The sequence below is a fragment of the Petromyzon marinus genome, chromosome 3 (assembly GCF_048934315.1).
Source record: "Petromyzon marinus isolate PM22_M1 ecotype Great Lakes invasive population chromosome 3, UKy_Petmar_22M1.pri1.0, whole genome shotgun sequence".
In the NCBI taxonomy this organism is placed as follows: domain Eukaryota; kingdom Metazoa; phylum Chordata; class Hyperoartia; order Petromyzontiformes; family Petromyzontidae; genus Petromyzon; species Petromyzon marinus.
In genome coordinates this window covers 8,248,997-8,263,252 of record NC_133669.1, presented here as the reverse complement: position 1 = coordinate 8,263,252, position 14,256 = coordinate 8,248,997, and the positions used below count along the sequence as shown (strand labels likewise).

Sequence of the window (14,256 nt, the reverse complement as noted above, 5' to 3'; positions counted from 1 at the left end):
GAGAATTTCATCATCGCTTGCGGCTGGGATTGGCATCATCCCCCACTCCTCCTGATGTCGAGGGTAAATGGGCGAGGTTTAGGACTGTGACTCATGCAGCTGCAATGGCTGCTTTGGGTACGCGGTCCAGACCTCCCCAGAGACCCTGGCTGACAGAGGAGGTGTTCAGGATGGTTGAGAAAAAGCGACAGGCCCACTGTCATCGGCTACAGAGTCCCACGTCAGAGAATGAGGAGGTTTACCGCAGCCTTCGCTCGGAGGTTCGGAGAGCCGTGAGGCGCTGCAAGGATGGGTGGTGGGCGCGGGTTGCTGAGGAGATGGAGTCTGCCTCAGTGGCCCGCGATCACAGATCTCTATTTAACTCCATCAAAAAAGTAACCTGCAGCGCCACACCTTTTACCATCATTAGGGGAAAAAACGGTGATCCAATCTCCGACCCCCAGGAACAGGTTTGCAGATTTTCTGAGCATTTCTGTGAGGTCCTGAGGAAGGGAAAATCCCTCAGCCAGGAAAACATCGTGGCACAAAGTGAGGATGACCCTGCTGAGGCTGCGGTGCCTCAAATATTGGAAGAAGTCACCCTCTGTGAGTGGCTGGCTGAAGTACCATCTGTTGAGGAAGTACTGAAGGCGATCTGGAGTCTGAGACCAGGAAAGGCAGCGGGGAGAGATGATCTCCCAAGCGAAATGCTGAGGGAGGGTGTCGTTTGTGCACAGACTGCCCTATATGACATCATAACAACAGTCTGGACCACTGGACAGGTTCCGCAGAATTGGAAGGATGCCCTGGTGGTCCCCCTCTTTAAGAAGGGGGACCGCACAAACTGTAACAACTACAGGGGCATCTCACTCCTCAGTGTGTCGGGAAAGGTCCTGGCAAGGATTATTCAACATCGCCTTAGCAGGCACGCTGAGGAGAGGCTTGCGGAGCCCCAATGCGGTTTCAGGAAAGGGCGGGCGGTACTACACAGATGCCATATTTTCTGTCCGTCTGCTACAGCAGAGGTGTAGGGAATTCCAACAAGACGTACATCTCTGCTTTATTGACCTGGTCAAGGCCTATGATACCATCAGTAGGCCTGGGCTCTGGGTTGTTCTTCGTGCTTTTGGAGTCCCTGACCCTCTGCTCACGATTATTAAAGACCTTCATGATGGTGAGCGGCCCCGGGTAAAACTATGTGGCCGGGAGTCAGAGCCATTCCCTGTACACCTTGGGGTGCGACAGGGATGTCCTCTGGCTCCCACATTATTTAACATCTATTTTGACCACGTAGTTCGTGAAGCCTTCAATAGCTGTACCGGGGGAATCTACATTTGGTACAGATATAATGGGAGGCTGATCGATGCCCGGGTGCGGTCAAGGGATGGCTCCCTATTGCTCAACCACGTTATGTATGCCGATTATTTGGTAATAGCTGCTCATTCAGAGGAGGAGTAGGAGACGCTGCTGCTGAGAGTGGTGCGTGCCACTACGAGATGGGGCCTTACCATCAGCCCCACCAAAACTAAGCACCTGCCTGGGTATTTTGTACCATCGGACACTCCACCCCCACACCTCCCAATCGGTGATGGGGCAGTTGTGGAGAGAGTGGAGAGTTTCCCATACCTGGGCAGTGTGCTTATGACTGCTCCAGTTTAACAGCAGAGGTCTCACTCCGAATCAGTCGAGCGGCAATATATTTTCATCGGTTGCGTAACGCTCTGTGGAAGCTACCTGGTTTGTCGCTCCACACTAAGCTTCAGGTCTTCTCGGCCACGGTCATTCCCTCCCTTCTCTACGCTTGCGAAACGTGGACCCCCTTAATGAAGCATCTTCGCCGGTTGGAAACATTTAGACTGGCCTGCCTACGATCCATCCTGGGTTTAACTGGGCTGGATTGTGTGAGGAGCTCACAAATCCTTGAAAGATCTGGGCAAGGTCCCATCGGTGAGCTCCTCCGGCAGGCAAGGCTGTATTGGCTGGGTCATGTAGCCCGCATGCCCAGCCACCGCATGCCGAAACAGCTTTTGTTCGGCCGGATCGAGGGGGCTAATCGGGCGCGGCACGGGCTAGTGAAGAGATGGAGTGATGTGGTACAGGAGGACGTGGAGCTGAGTGGACTTGCCGATGACTGGTACCAGCGGTGTCAAGATCGGCCTCTTTGGAGGAGGCTCGTGAAGGACGCTTTTGGGCAGTTAGAGGCAGTCGCCCTCCAACAACAACGGAGGGCGGAGGAGCGACGCTCACAGCAACGAGCGGAACGCCGGGTGGCTAAAGCACAGCAGGTTGGCACAGTAGGGGGCACAGGTGGTGCACCAGCCAGTCATCTCAGTCAGTCGACCCGTGGCACCTGGGTCTGTCCCGTGACCTCCTGCCCACGGGCGTTCGACACTTCACGTGGCCTCAAGGTGCACATGGTCTGGCACAAGCGTCGTGGTGACGTCACCGCCACTTAGTGGCGAATGGCGTTTGTTGTTGTGTGTGTGTGCACGTGTGTCTGTGTGCGTGTGTGTGCGTGTGTGTGCGCGTGTGTGTGTGTGCACGTGTGTGTGCGCGCGTGTGTGTGCGTGTGTGCGTGTGTGTGCGCGTGTGTGTGCACGTGTGTGTGCGCGCGCGTGTGTGCGAGTGTGCGCGCGTGTGTGCACGTGGTTAGGGTAGCGGTTGGCGCCCTACGCTACTAACCCGGTAATACGGGTTCGATTCCCGCTCACGGCCGACACGAGTGATGATTCATTATCTGAACCGATCCTGCGCCTCTCCTAGGTCGACATCGCCACTAGGGAGACAAAGGCGGCCGGGCGTGGTGTTGGTCACCCACCCCCTCGTGTGTCACAGTGCCGGCCTTCAAAGCTGCTACTCGCAAACAGCGCTTGCCCCGCAAATTCTGCGCGACTACACGAGGGGGTGCTTCGTGTCTCTCTCCGTCTCTCTGCCTTCCTCCCATCTGCTCCCTGCCCACTCTCCTGTTCGTCCGCCCTACGTCTCTCTCTACCCCCCAGGCATGTGGGATGGATGGCGTCGGAGTTGTTGGGCGGTGGTGGTGGTGGTGGGGGGCATGGGGAGGCGATGATGGTGAAGGGCGGGGAGGGTTGGGGGGAGAGGTGGTGTAGCGGTTAGCGCGCTGCGCAATGAAACCGGCGACCCGGGTTCGAATCCCGCTCACGGCCAACACCTAGTGACGATTATCTGGAACCAGTCCTCCCTCTAGGTCGACTCGGCCTCAAGTGAGCACTTAGTGCGGTGTGTGAACATCGCCCCTGGGGGAGACAAAGGCGGTCGGGCGTGGTGCTGAGACAAAAGGCCGGAATGGAACACGGGGGGGAGGGGGGGGTTGGTGCCCTTCCGTGCTCTTCCGTGCCTTTCCGTGCCCTTCCGTGCTGGCTAGCAGCACTTCCCCCAACAGTACGTTAAGTTTATACGGGGGATCTTTGCCTTTGGGGAGGGGAGGGGAGCGAGCGGAGGAGGATGGTACGGGGAGGGGGAATGAGCAGAGGACGGGGGCACGGAGGGGGCAAGTGGAGTGTGGGGGTGATGGTGGTGGGGGGGGGTAGCTATGGACCCATTTCGAGTAGCCCGAGGGGCTGCGGGTGCCCGGATGGGGTGCCCATGATGAGCCTTAATTAAGAGCGCAATTAATTGGCGTCGGGCGGATTGTCTCCCGCTCTCCCGCTCTCTCGCTCCCACTCTCCATGACTCTCTCTCTCTCTCGCTCGATGAGTGGTCCCCCCCCCATCGTCTTTCCCTGTGTTTCCCTCTCTTCAACTCTCTATGCCTTCTCTCCTCTCCTCCCTTACGAATGTCACCCGCTCTCCATTATTCTCACTCACTCTACTTCATCCCCCTCTAGCCCACTCTCTCCCCGCTCGCTCTCGCACTCTCTATCTCTCTGTCTCTCTCCCAACTCTGTGCCCCTTCTCCTCCTCCTCCTCCCCCACCACCACCCCCTCTCCCCGTGGTGGTAGTCGACTGTGCCCAGGGGGCATCACTCCCCGTCGCCGCCGCCGCCGCCCCTCTGGCGGCAGGAGACGCCACAGAGGGGGTGGTGGGGGGGGTGTCACGGATTTTTTCGTCCGTCGCAAGCAAAGGGAGAGAGATCGGCAATCTGCGGCTCCGCAGCCGCATGCGCCTCTCTAGAGGGCCGCTTCGTGACCGTGCACTCACATTGGATTGCGGCTCTTGCAATGTCGAGTCCTTTTTTGTTTTGTTAGGGAATTCGAACAAAAAAATTGGCTCTAATTGCCATTTTGGTTGCCAGCCCATGGTCTAAAGCTTCTCTCTCTCTCTGTGGTGATGCGGAGCCTCGGCTCTCTTCCCCCCTCGCTCCACCACCCCAACGTCCACTTCATCTCGGCAGGTGGCACAGAGGCAACACTCGGACCTCACACAGAGAGAAGAACCTGGGTTCGGTTCCCGACTGGGGAGGCCTTTCTGTGTGGAGTCTGAATGTTTTCTCTCTCTCACTCTCTCCCCCCCACTTCCTTCCTCCTCTCCAGGTCCTCCGGTTTTCCTCCCATACCTAAAGACGCATTCGAAAAGTGAGTCCCTGGACTCAGTCTGGATTTACCGAGGTAATTAGTTTAGCGATTTTCATTATGTTGGCTGAGTGTAATAATGTCTACTTGTGGTTCTGGGCACACTAACCTCTTTGTGTGCCGTTCTGGCTTTCATAGATGTTCGCTAACAGCCTGTGTAGGCTATAAGGGGGTCTTAGTCTACGTGTGTATATATACTCCTGTGTGTGTGTTATACTGAATGTGTATGTGTGTTTCTGTGTGCATGTAGGTGTCTGTGCCTTTGTACGTGGAGGAGCGGTGGCGCGGTGGTCAGCGCGCTGCGCTACGAACCCGGCGACCCGCGTTCCATTCCCGTTCAAGGTCAGCACCGGTGACGATGATCTGCACAGGTCTTGGTGCGGTGTTTAAACATCAGCACCGGTGGGGAGACAGAAGCGGCCGGGCGGGCGGGCGTGTTGTGCCATGCCGGTCTTGGTAGACGCTCATTAACAGCTCACAGACAACACCAGTGACGATGATCTGAACCGGTCCTGGGCCTCCCCTAGGTCGACTCCGCCTCAAATGAGTACCTGGTGCGGTGCGTAAACATCGCCACTGGGGAGACAAAGGCGGTCGGGCGTGGATGCTGGCCACCCACCCCTTCGTGAACCGTTCCGGCCTTCATAGGTGCTCGCTAACAGCACTTGCCCCTACAGTTTGTTAAAGGCTACACGGGGGATCTTTGTCTTGTGTGTGTGTGTGTGCTGCCGGTGGCAATGAGCTGACAAGTGGAATAACATTGCCTTGGCTGCCACTCAGATGCCCCCCGCAGTGAGAGACAGAAGGAGCTGCAGACTCAGCGAGCCACGAACTGGCGCCAGAACGAGAGCAACAAACGTCACGTCGATTCCGCATTTCATCATCATCATCATCATCCATGTTCAATTCACTGCTAAACTAAAACATTGTTTTACTGTATCATGTAAGGCCCACTGCTTTTTTTTCAGAAGCGACCTGGCTATCGCAAATGATCGCTCAACGAAGAGGCTCATCACGTGGAAATTTATAGCAGCCAAATACTCGAAACGCATGATTATTCTAAACGTGGAGGTCGAAAAACGGGAGGACCCCGATTAAAGTCCACGCGCGACCATGGGGATAGAGAGAGAGAGAGACACGCAAACTCCAAATATACAGGCGCCAGGAGTCGGGTTCGAACCCACGACCTCCTACATACCAGGCGAGGGAGTTAACATCTCACCATCGCGGCGCTTATATGAAGGCCTCCCGAGGCCTCTGCCACCACCAAATTATCGCGATCGTGCCAACGCAACGAAGCGCGCCCAGCACCTGGCGCGCGAACTCATTCAATCGCTCCATCTCCCCAGCGGACGGGCGGGCGCCTCTCGGGCGCGTTCCGTCCCCATTTGGCTGTCTGTCCCCCCCGCCCCCCCCCGTTATTATTCTCAACCACCGCGACGCGTCTCGCACAGGTTTCCCACTTTACTATTTTTTTCCGGACAGTGCTAAATGACGAGATGTCACAAAAGGGCACGCGCGTGCAATTCCGATGAGTCCATTGGACGTCGCGCGATGCGACGGAGCGTCCAGTCCCGAGTGCCGCGGAGCGAACGCAGTGCGCATCACTCCCCCCCACCCACCTGCGCGTCTAGAGAACGAAGCGTGGAAGGGGACATCACAGAGGCACTTCTGAAATCAGTTAGAGGTGCCACGCTATGTCAAGTGCCGGATTAAGCTAGTGCGGGGCCTGTATCATATGTTATAGAGGGGCCCTAAATACAACAAAAACACGTAAATATTAAAACACATTTTTTTACTTGCATAGTAAAGTATTTGTATGTTTTCATTTGCTATACAGCCAGATAATGCGACAAATCGCTAACCCTAAACACCCAGTCGTTCAGAAAAGTTGAAGGCAGTATAGTACTATAGTAATAGCGCAAGTGCAAAATCACTGAACCGGAATTGATAGCTTGAAAGCATTTAACCCTTGAATGTGCGGGGCCCGTAGCTACATGTGTAGCTACTTTTGCCACTTGGATAATCCGGCACTGGTTATGCCCACACGCAAGGACGAGACGCTGCTCTTTCCCCGCATGGGCTGCAGATAAAAGAAACGTGTTTCTAATTGTGTATCTACTCCGCTCATTGTGTATCCACTCCACCAATTGTGTATCTACAGTGAGGGAAAAAAGTATTTGATCCCCTGCTGATTTTTGTACGTTTGCCCACTGACAAATAAATGATCATTCTATAATTTTAATGGTAGGTTTATTTGAACAATGAGAGACAGAATAACAACAACAAAAATCCAGAAAAACGCATGTCAAAAATGTTATGAATTGATTTGCATTTTAAAGAGGGAAATAAGTATTTGACCCCTCTGCAAAACATGATTTAGTACTTGGTGGCAAAACCCTTGTTGGCAATCACAGAGGTCAGACGTTTCTTGTAGTTGGCCACCAGGTTTGCACACATCTTAGGAGGGATTTTGTCCCACTCCTCTTTGCAGATCTTCTCCAAGTCATTAAGGTTTCGAGGCTGACGTTTGGCAACTCGAACCTTCAGCTCCCTCCACAGATTGTATATGGGATTAAGGTCTGGAGACTGGCTAGGCCACTCCAGGACCTTAATGTGCTTCTTCTTGAGCCACTCCTTTGTTGCCTTGGCCGTGTGTTTTGGGTCATTGTCATGCTGGAAAACCCATCCACGACCCATTTTCAATGCCCTGGCTGAGGGAAGGAGGTTCTCACCCAAGATTTGACGATACATGGCCCCGTCCATCGTCCCTTTGATGCGGTGAAGTTGTCCTGTCCCCTTAGCAGAAAAACATCCCCAAAGCATAATGTTTCCACCTCCATGTTTGACGGTGGGGATGGCGTTCTTGGGGTCATAGGCAGCATTCCTCCTCCTCCAAACACGGCGAGTTGAGTTGATGCCAAAGAGCTCCATTTTGGTCTCATCTGACCAAAACACTTTCACCCAGTTGTCCTCTGAATAATTCAGATGTTCATTGGCAAACTTCAGACTGGCATGTATATGTGCTTTCTTGAGCAGGGGGACCTTGCGGGCGCTGCAGGATTTCAGTCCTTCACGGCGTAGTGTGTTACCTATTGTTTTCTTGGTGACTATGGTCCCAGCTGCCTTGAGATCATTGACAAGATCCTCCCGTGTAGTTCTGGGCTGATTGCTCACCGTTCTCATCATCATTGCAACTCCACGAGGTGAGATCTTGCAAGGAGCCCCAGGCCGAGGGAGATTGACAGTTCTTTTGTGTTTCTTCCATTTGCGAATAATCGCACCAACTGTTGTCACCTTCTCACCAAGCTGCTTGGCAATGGTCTTGTAGCCCATTCCAGCCTTGTGTAGGTCTACAATCTTGTCCCTGTCATCCTTGGAGAGCTCTTTGGTCTTGGCCATGGTGGAGAGTTTGGAATCTGATTGATTGATTGCTTCTGTGGACAGGTGTCTTTTATACAGGTAACAAGCTGAGATTAGGAGCACTCCCTTTAAAAGTGTGCTCCTAATCTCAGCTCGTTACCTGTATAAAAGACACCTGGGAGCCAGAAATCTTTCTGATTGAGAGGGGGTCAAATACTTATTTCCCTCATTAAAATGCAAATCAATTTATAACATTTTTGACATGCGTTTTTCTGGATTTTGTTGTTGTTATTCTGTCTCTCATTGTTCAAATAAACCTACCATTAAAATAATAGAATGATCATTTCCTTGTCAATGGGCAAACGTACAAAATCAGCAGGGGATCAAATACTTTTTTCCCTCACTGTAAGCCACTAATTTCCACGAATCGTATGCCCGATTCTCAACAATCGGTGTCACGTCACGAGACAAAAAAACCCATTCGGAGCTCTCTTTCCATCGCTTTGAGAGCAGTGCAAACCCCGCCCCCTCGTGTTAGAAAACGGCCCGTGGAAGTGGGTATCACAGAACAACTTCTGATATCCCTTTAAGTGACCTCTTATCTAAACGCCGGCAGCGGACGTCACGTGATCCCACGCGCACCTGCTACAGAGGAAAGTTCATTGCGTGAGAGTCAAACCAAATATGTTGAATACTCAAAACTGAGATTTAAGCAGCAAATAAAGGGAAAAATCTCATTTATAACGCGATGGTTCCTTCAGTACAGTCGTTAAGTGGCCAGGTCGAGATCAACAACTCGCTGCACTTGAGAAGCCGCGATTGAATCACAACTCAATATGGGTAAGTCTACGGGTCTCGGTGCGAGTCTGTGGGTCTCCGTAGCTGTTTCTGTGAATGCGCTGACCTCTCTGCTTGTGATCACCAACGCTCTACCCCCCCAAGAAGCACGATTTTAATCACAGGCTGTGGCTAAAACCCGGGCTGGAATCGAGACCCGCACGGCCATTGACCGTCTGGGACGAAATAAAACATCGGCCCAGGCATTTGTGAGCACACCGGCTCAAATTCGGGGCGCCGAGCAGCTCGACCTGCGATGTGACGAATTATTAGCGTGGAATTTTTGCCGTGCGATCTCATTGGCCCATTTGTGTTGGTCCAAAAACAAAATAATGGGCCGGTTGAGGAAAGCATCTGTGGGGTTGCAATGAAGCGTACACGTTAGAGGTAATAAAATATTCCGATGAAAAAAAAAACATTATAGAAATATTTTTAAAGATATATTTCTTACTCTGATGACATTTGCAATTTCCCGACACAGATCGGCTCACCGGCCCTACCACCCACTCACGCATTGCCATCGAGACGGGGGACCAGCTGCCACTACGCAACGAGACGCGTCGGTTACGTTACGAGCGCAATATAACGTGTGAGTAGAGTTTGTGTTACTCTACGGCAGTGGTTCTCAACCCTTACTGCAGCCGTGCACCCCTTTGCTTCTCAGTCGTAAATGTTGTGTTATGTTTAGTGCATGGAGAGTTTGATTAAACAAAGTCAGTTGTACTTAACGTGCCCGTGCTTAATTTGCGTTTCGATGATTTACCTTTTAAAAAGAAATCTGGCCATGTCTCGCAGCCCCAGGGGGTGCGTACACCCCCAGGTTTAGAACCGTTGCTCTACGGCTACCATTGACTGAGGAAAAATTTGCAATTCACGACTTCGCCTGATTTGCATTAATGGGGTCTGGATACAACCCCATTTGCAAATGTGATTTTGGTAACGTTGCATCGATGGTTCAATTTTAATGTGCAATTTTATTGAGGGACGACGCGTTATCTCGGCGTGGTCTGGGACTGCTGTTGTTTTGCTGCCTTGCCCGGGTTTGCATCTATTGTATACTCATGCAATTTGTACTGATGTCTTCTTCTTATTCTTCCACGCGTTCGTCCCACTTCTGTGGGGTCCGCTGTCCTTGCCAACCTTCTCCATGCTGCCCTAGTTCTGCGCCAATGTGTACTTCTGTACGCTATTTATATGTATTGATCGATAGTGACTTGCTTACCTTTCCTAGACTTTCCACTCTTATCGATTGTTGTGTGTGTGTGCCCTTGCTTGGTGCTGTAACGTGCTGACCCGTCCCTACTGGACATCTGTGCAAAAGAGCTTCACAGCTCATCGGATTTCGCTGGGAAAAATGCAACAAAATAAATTCTGATTCTAGTCGCCCTGTAAACATCTGAGCGGTGGGGGCCGATCACTTCCAGAGAAATTCAATTCCTGCGTGGGGGTCCTCGATGAGTCTGCGAGCTGAGTTCCAATCCCGATGACAACGTGCGAGCTGCAATCCAAGGACGCGTCGCATTTGAAACAACGGGACAGCGACCGCTCACTCGAGGCTGAGCGAAGGTCGCCCCGAGGGGGAGCCCCAGGGACCGGTTGCGGATAATCGCTGCAGACGTTGGCCCGTGGACAGGAATCTAACTCGGGTCGTGTGTAAGTTGAACCTCTTTCGCACCGTACGTAGCCAACCGTGCTAATCGGAGGTGCGCGCGCGAGCGGTGGGGTACAAGAAACTAAATACAAAAAGCAGTTCGAAAGACTGAAGTAGCACACCGTGGTGTCCCAACGAGTCCATGGGGCTTCCCCTAAGTCGACTCAGCCTCAAATGAGTACTTGTTGCAGTGTGCGAACATCGCAATTCGGAGGTGGGGTGGGGGGGGGGGAGACAAAGGTGACCGGGCATGGTGCGGGTCCAGACCACCGCACCCCCTCCACCCCCTATGTCGTGGCACCTTAACAGATGCTCGCTAACAGCACTTACCCCGACACAGCGTGTGCCGGCTACACGGGGGACCTTGAACTCGTACGTTAGATACAAAAACTAAAAAAATAACATGTTTTATGCACCAATTTAAAGAGGTTGAGCTCGGTTATGTAAGAGTGCCAACGATAAATAAATAACACAGACATCAAGCGGCCACATAGCTTTAGACTCAAGCAGCATTCATTATTAACGCCACTTACAATTTTTCTTTTCGTGACGGCTGAATCTCGTCGATGCCACTGGGCTGGGTAAGGGAACATTTTGCAGGGACGCCGATTCGGATTTGTGCCGACGACTGTCAAACACGAGGGCGACGTTCGACGAGGCCCATTCCCGTCGCTCCTTGCTCCCAGTAAACAGCATTGCCAACGTCGGGCCAACGTCCCACGTTACACATCAAGCGGCTTGCCACAATACGAGGCACAATGTCACCTTTTTTTGCCGATCTCGTCAATGGAGCAGAAACCATCGCGCGAGGCATTTTGGGTGGCCGTGGAACAGAGGCGCTTTCAGATGCGCGGCTTGCGGCCGTCTGGAATGCTCTTCCTCCCGATGTTAGGGAGCGAGTGGTGCCGTGCACTTAAAAAAAATCTAGACTGGAAACTGCGTTTTGTGTTTAGTTATGCCGTCCTTACTCCGCACCTCCAATCGAAATCTTTGTTTAGACTGGAGGAATCCGATGAGCTATGAAGCTCTTTTTCCATAGATGTTCGAGTAGAGGCGGGTTAGCAAGTTACATGTGTAGTGGGTTTTATGGAAGGCGGAGACGAATCTTCGGAGGCAAAACTTTATCGCAATAACCACTGCAGCACAGCCACAGTCTCACACAGGGCAACGGCCCTTTCTGACTTCCGCCGGGGGAGGTACTGCCTCGTGTACCCTATCACGGGGCTACGGGCTCTGGGTCCCCCAGCTACGAGTGGCCTAGGGGAGGCTGCACTAACTCGACCCAGCCTTGGTGCGGGACCCGACCACCACTGGCCCACTCGGACCCCGCCCTTACAAGGACATCGGGCCCGGGGTTCCTAGGGTCTCACCACTGGCCCACAGAGTCCCGGCCCTTACAAGGGCAGCGGGGCTAGGGGTCCCAGGGTACGAGCTAGCTGGTCTTCTAGCTTCCAGAGGTCCGGCGTTTATACACCGCCCCGGTGTGTCAGCCCCTGGCCCCGCCTTCCTTCCAGAGAGTTCCGGGGGGGGGGGGGGGGTTCAGGGGATCCTAGGACACCCCGCAGCCCCCTCCTGCTGTTAGGCTAGGGATATAACGACTGCCCCTGCTGGACCGTGTCTGCCCCTGCAGGCAAGTGTACACAGCCCAATTACAGCGCTACACATGGACAAACAAGTACAACAAAGAATACAATGGAGATAGAGAAAGAAAAGTCAAATAAGTCACTAAAATAATAATATAAAGCTTTTAAGTATACATTTCACGAGTACACGCATTCCTACAGGTGTCAAGATCAAATGCAAGTTTTGGGAAGGCATAAACAACATCAACAACAATCCCAGACCACACCAAGACATAGTTACAGATCACAAAGCGCGCTTGCGGCCGACGAACGGGGATCGTCAGCGCGACCCGGTCGCGTCTCCGCGCTCGACGGAGATGGAGTTGTGACAGGCAGGGTGAGTGTGGGTTGGTGAGTGATGAGAGTGAGTGTGGATGTGGGGGGGGGCGGTGAGGTGAGTGGAGTGCAGCGGTGAGCGCGCTGCGCTACGAATCCGGCGACCCGAGTTCGATTTACGCTCACGGCCAGCAACGCCAGTGACGATTCTCTGTAACCGGTCCTTAGGTCGACTCAGCTTTAAATGAGTACCCGGTGCGGTGTGTAAAAAAACCATCGCCACTAGGGAGACAAAGGCGGCCGGGCGTGGTGTTGGTCACCCACCCCCTCGTGTGCCGTTCCGCCCTTCATAGGTGCTCGGCTAACAGCACTTGCCCCTACAGTCTGTTAAGGCTACACGGGGGATCTTTGTCTTTGGAGAGCGGCAGCACAGTGGTTGTTAGCGCACTGCACCACGAAGCCACGTTCGATTTACACTCACGGTCCTGGGCCTCCCCTAGGTTGACTCGGCCTCAAATAATTAGCTGGTGCGGTGCATAGAGCATCGGAACTTGGGGATACAAAGGCGGCCGGGCTGGGTCATGGCCAGGACACCGCTCTCTCGCGCGGATCGCCGTCCGACCTCCACAGGTGCTGCTCGCTCACGGCACTTGCCACCCACAGCTTGGCAAAGGTGCTGCTGCGTGTCGCATTTGAGAGCGGGGTGGGTGAGCATCAATACACGGACGCACGGCGGTGCTAGGAATGCGACGACCGTTTTTTTACTTTGCAGAGAGAATCCTGTAGGTCTCAATCGCACCTCCGACCAGCACGGCTGGCTACGTAGGGTGCGAAAGAAGTGCACACGATGCACGCGCCAGCTTGACGGGTGAACGTGTACGTCTATGGGTCTCTCTCTCTCTCGCTCTCTCTGAGTGTCTCTCTGTTCAAGACTGTGACCGATGAGTGAGCGAGCGAGCGCACGAGTGAGTGAGCGAGTTAGTGAGTGGGCGAGTGAGCGAGCGAGTGAGCGAGCGAGTTAGTGAGTGGGTGAGTGAGCGAGCAAGTGGGCGAGCGAGTTAGTGAGTGGGCGAGTGAGCGAGTGAGTGAGCGAGTTAGTGGGCGAGCGAGTGAGTGGGCGAGTGAGCGAGCGAGTGAGTGAGTGGGCAAGTGAGCGAGCGAGTGGGCGAGCGAGTGAGCAAGTGAGGGAGCGAGTGAGTGGGCGAGTGAGTGAGCGAGTGAGCCAGTGAGTAGGCGAGTGAGCGAGCGAGTGGGCGAACGAGTGAGCGGGCGAGTGAGTGGGCGAGTGAGTGAGCGAGTTAGTGAGTGAGCGAGCAAGTGAGCGAACGAGTGGGCGAGTGAGTGAGGGAGCGAGTGAGTGGGCGAGTGGGCGAGCGAGTGAGTGAGCGAGTGAGTGGACGAGTGAGTGAGTGAGCGAGTGAGTGGGCGAGTAAGTGAGTGAGCAAGTGAGTGAATGAGTGAGTGAGTGATCGAGTGAGTGAGCGAGTGAGTGGACGAGTGAGTGAGTGAGTTAATGAGTGGGCGAGTGAGTGAGTGAGCAAGTGAGTGGATGAGTGATCGAGTGAGTGAGCGAGTGAGTGGACGAGTGAGTGAGTGAGCGAGTGAGTGGACGAGTGTGTGAGTGAGCGAGTGGGCGGGCGAGTGAGCGAGCAAGTGAGTGGGTGAGTGAGCGAGTGAGTGAGCGAGTGAGTGGGCGAGTGAGTGAGCAAGTGAGTGAGTGGGTGAGTGAGTGAGCGAGTGAGTGGGCGAGTGAGTGAGTGCGTGAGCGAGTGGGCGGGCGAGTGAGCGAGCGAGTGAGTGAGTGGACGAGCGAGTGAGTGAACGAGTGAGTGGGTGGGTGAGTGAGTGGGTTAGTGAGTGAGTGGGCGAGTGAGTGGGTGATTGAGTGAGCGAGTGGGTGAGTGAGTGAGTGAGCGAGTGAGCGAGCGAGTGAGTGAGTGAGTGAGCGAGTGAGTGGGTGAGTGAGTGAGTGAGCGAGTGAGCGAGTGAGTGAGTG

General features: G+C 53.7%; 1 long non-coding RNA gene across 1 annotated transcript; it reads left to right on the top strand.

Annotated features, from left to right (window-relative positions):
- The first annotated feature begins 807 nt into the window (after positions 1-807).
- Positions 808-7,080, top strand: LOC142930658 (uncharacterized). The gene is made up of 3 exons (XR_012946614.1): positions 808-4,329; positions 4,473-4,547; positions 4,762-7,080. It is a non-coding gene; the product is annotated as an uncharacterized LOC142930658 (long non-coding RNA).
- Positions 7,081-14,256: the final 7,176 nt, after the last annotated feature.